This window comes from Phoca vitulina, unplaced genomic scaffold, assembly GCF_004348235.1.
Source record: "Phoca vitulina isolate PV1807 unplaced genomic scaffold, GSC_HSeal_1.0 scaffold107, whole genome shotgun sequence".
NCBI classification, from domain to species: domain Eukaryota; kingdom Metazoa; phylum Chordata; class Mammalia; order Carnivora; family Phocidae; genus Phoca; species Phoca vitulina.
This window is the reverse complement of record NW_022589810.1, coordinates 1,998-6,574: the sequence shown is the minus strand read 5'-3', so window position 1 is coordinate 6,574 and position 4,577 is coordinate 1,998. Positions and strand designations below refer to the sequence as shown.

The 4,577-nt window shown below is 42.0% G+C and overlaps 1 pseudogene; it reads right to left on the bottom strand.

The window, feature by feature from the left end:
- Positions 1-1,558: 1,558 nt before the first annotated feature.
- On the bottom strand, positions 1,559-1,963 carry LOC116627948 (annotated as a pseudogene).
- Positions 1,964-4,577: the final 2,614 nt, after the last annotated feature.

Below are 4,577 nucleotides of genomic sequence, written 5' to 3'. Positions count from 1 at the left end.
ATGTATCCTAATTTAAATGGTTATTGGCTATTTATACCTTAGTATGAATTTGCTTACATTTTTCCTTCCTGAGAGCAGGTTTTGATGGAAATTGGAAGTTATTCATATAGCAGAGTCTTACTGAGAGGCTATGAGCCAGGCACTGTGCTATGCACAAGGGATGCAAAGATGAGGCAAAGCACATGCGCTTCATCTCTGAAGAATTTTACAACCTTCTATATTAAAGGTGGGAAGGAAGCCACGAAAGGGAAAAAATATGTGCAGGAGGAAAGTTGGGTTGATTATAAACAAATATTTTCTTATTTTCCAGGGTTTCCAAATATGACTCATTTCTCCGTGGAAATCCCACAAATGATCCTTGCCATTTATCCATGGGCCTTATAGCCCAACATCCCTAATTCTTCAAATAGCATCAGGGCTTCTTGGTCCATGCTTAGAGTCAGGAGTAGAGATGCTGGGAAGATCATTTTGTTCCACATACTTGGGTTTATTGACAAGGAAAACCCGGTCCAAAGAGATAAAGCAACCAGAAGAAATCATGAAGGGAGTTCATGACGAAGTTCACAGATTCCCCAAACCCTCTCATCAGAACCTTCTCAACTGCATAATAGCATCTCCTAACAATAGGCCAGGAAAGCTATGATAACAGAGAAGCCCCAGATCACTTGTTTTCCAATGTCCACCACATACACTTCAAACCCCTTGGCCTGGCTTTCAAAGCCTTCCACTCTCTTTGGTCTACATAACTGCACTACTTGATCTTTCATTACTCATCTACTTCAATTATTTAACTCTTACACCATCTGTGCTTTCCTATTTCCATGCCCTTGCTCATGGAATCCTCTCCACCAGATGCCCTACTACCACCATCTCCATATAAGGAATTCCTAACAGTTCTTCAGTGCATCCCATTCACAAAGTCATCCACAATCTCACCCACCAGCAAAGATCTCTATGTTTGTGCTTGTACCATGGCTCTTACCACACACTACCTCAAATGGGTATTTTGTAATTATCTTATCTGTCCTAATGAAAGACAGGGACTTTAATGTGTATCTGGAACTCCTCCAGCATTCCCAGCACAGTAAATTCTGGGCATAAGTATCTGATAAATGAATGAATGAATTGAATTGAATTGAATTGAATTAACTTGAATTCCTGTCATTGACCAAAAGGTGGAGACCAAATCACAGCAATTCTGTTCTCAAGGCTTAGCCTGGCTGGGACAGACTAGATAGGCAAGAGAAGGAGAAACTAGATGGGGCTGCAGAGGAGCCAATTAAGGTACCTGTGATTATCACGGAGTGAGGAGATAAAAGTAGAGATCCAGATGGTAGAACTGGACCTGGATGGGAAAGAGCAAACTGGAAACACATTGCAAGCTAAGACATGGGGCCTGTAAGAGATAAATAAGGTTTTAATTTGGGAGACTAAACATGGAGGTGCCCTAGACACAAGCAGACATCAATTGCCAAACTGTTTTGTGCTTTTCTCCATCTTTTTTTTTTTTGTAGTTTTATGGTTTTATTAACACAAATACGACCTGCACATAAGCTGTCTATTCATTTTCTTCACTGCGCAGCCTGGCATTGGGATTGGTGACATTGATGGCCAGCTGGGCTGCTCTTTCTACAGTGGCTTGGCGGTTCTTGGAGGAGACATTGTGAGCAATCTCAGCACAGTAAGATTTGTTGCACATCAGCAGCACTTCAATCTCTTTGACACTGTGGACTAGGAACTTCTGGAAGCCACCGGGTAGCATGTGCTCTGTTTTCTTGCTTCCGTACCTGATGTTGGGCATCAAGATCTGGCCCTTGATTCTTCTGTGCACCCTACTGTCAGTGCCTCTGGGTTTCTGCCAGTTGCGCTTAATTTTGACCTATCAGTCTAACTGGTGCCGAATGAACTCCTTGGTCCTCTTTTTAATGATCTTGGGCTTCACGGGGGTTCTGAGGGTGGTCATGATACCAAGTAGGAGATGGCTGCCACCTCCGCGGGCAGCACAGAGGAAGAGATTGCTTTTCTCCTTCTTGATTAAAGCTGTAAGCTTAGTTAATAATCATTTTTTTAATTTGTTGAAAGGTCTTGGAAACCTCTGAGGCACAGAAATGCAGGCCGTGTCCCCAGGAACCCTGCCCGGCACCTCCTGTCTCCCCACACCCATGCTCTGTGGAGACACTTTCCAAAGAAGACACCCAGATGGCCAACAGACACATGAAAAAGTGCTCAACATCACTCGGCATCAGGGAAATACAAATCAAAACCACAGTGAGATACCGTCTCACACCAGTCAGAATGGCTAAAATTAACAAGTCAGGAAACGACAGATGTTGGCGAGGATGCAGAGAAAGGGGAACCCTCTTACACCGTTGGTGGGAATGCAAGCTGGTGCAGCCACTCTGGAAAACAGTATAGAGGGTCCTCAAAAAGTTGAAAATAGAGCTACCCTACGACCCAGCAATTGCACTACTAGTTATTTACCAAAAGGATACAAAAATAGTGATTTGAAGGGGCACATGCACCCCAATGTTTATAGCAGCAATGTCCACAATAGCCAAAATACAGAAGGAGCCCAGATGTCCACTGACTGATAAATGGATAAAGATGTGATGTGTGTGTGTGTGTGTGTGTGTATATAAAATATTCCATTATATATATGACATATATATAATACATATCATATTGCATTATATATATGGTATATATATAGATATAGATATGGTATATGGAATATATATACAAATACATATACACACACACGTGCGTGCACACACACACACACACTGGAATATTACTCAGCCATCAAAAAGAATGAAATCTTGCCATTTGCAATGACATGGATAGAACTAGAGTATATTATGCTAAGCGAAATAAGTTAGTCAGAGAAAGACAAATACCATATGATTTCATTCATATGTGGAATTTAAGAAACAAAAGTGATGAACATAGGGGAAGGGAAGGAAAAAATAAAATAAGATAAAAACAGAGAGGGAGGCAAACCATAAGAGACTCTTTTTTTTTTTTAAAGATTTTATTTATTTGACAGAGAGACAGCAAGAGCAGGAATACAAGCAGGGGGGGTGGGAGGAGAAGCAGGCTCCCCACTGAGCAGGGAGCCCGACACGGGGCTTGATCCCAGGACCCTGGGATCATGACCTGAGCCGAAGGCAGACTGAGCCGACTGAGCCACCCAGGTGCCCCAAACCATAAGAGACTCTTAACTATAGGGAACAAACCATGGGTTGCTGGAGGGGAGGTGGGTGGGGGGATGGGGTAAATGGGTGATGGGCACTTGTTGTAATGAGCACTGGAGGTTATATGCAAGTAATGAATCACTAAATTCTACCCCTGAAATTAATAATACACTATATGTTAACTAATTTGAATATAAATAAAATCTAAAAATAGTAAAAAAAATAATAATAATAGCCCAAAGGTAGATGCACACCAAATGACCAACACCTGATGAATGGATAAACCAAATGTGGTTTATCCATGCAATGGAATATTATTCAGCCTTAAAAAAGAATGGAGTACTGATACATGCTAAAAAGTAGGTGAACCTTGAAAGCATTATGCTACATGAGAGAAACCAGTCACAAAAATCACAGGCTGTATGATTCCATTTATATGAAATGTCTGGAACAGGCAAATCCACAGAGACAGAAAGTAGATTAGTGGTTGCCTGGGGTGGTGGGGAATAAGGACTGACTTCTAATGCGCATGAGGTTTCTTTTAAGGGAGGACAAAATTGGTCTAAAATTAGACTGTGGTAATGGTTGCTTGACCTTGTAAATACATTTAAAAGCCACTTTTCCAAGGTGAATTGTGTGGTATGTGCATTACATCTCAATAAAGCTGTCTTTTTTATTTTCAAATTTAAAATTTTAGAACCTTTTACTCTAGGGCGGTGGTTCTCAGTGGAAAGCAAGGGGGGTGATTTTGTCCCCCAGGCGCCATTCGGCAATATCTAGAGACATTTTTGATTGTTCACAACCAGGGGAGGTGCTACTGGCATCTAGGGGTGAGAGGTCAGAAGTGGTTAGATGTTACTAAACATCCTACAAGGCACAAGACAAGGCTCCACAACAAAGAAAAATCTGGCCCCAAATGTCAACAGAGCCTTGGCTGAGACACCCTGATCAAGGGTATAAGTGCTTTAAAATAAAAATGAGTGGGGGCGCCTGGGCGGCTCAGTTGTTAAGCATCTGCCTTCGACTCAGGTCATGATCCTGGAGTCCTGGGATCAAGTCCCACATCAGGCTCCTGCTCAGTGGGAGTCTGCCTCCCCCTCTGACCCTCACCCTACTTGTGCTCTCTCTCTCTCTCAAATAAATAAATAAAATCTTTAAAAAATAAAATAAAAATGACTATTCCTAATACTGTCATCGAGGTTTGTTGTTGTTGCTCTTTTATGGTATTTGTTACCCACCCTCACCCCCATACACCTGTGGGACTCAGGAGTTGCTTCACATCTTTTGTAACTGGCCTCTCAGGGGTAAAGTGGCCACTAGGATGCATGAATTCATGTTTATAGCAGTGATCAGCTCCTCTCCTCTCATAATGGTTAGAAACTT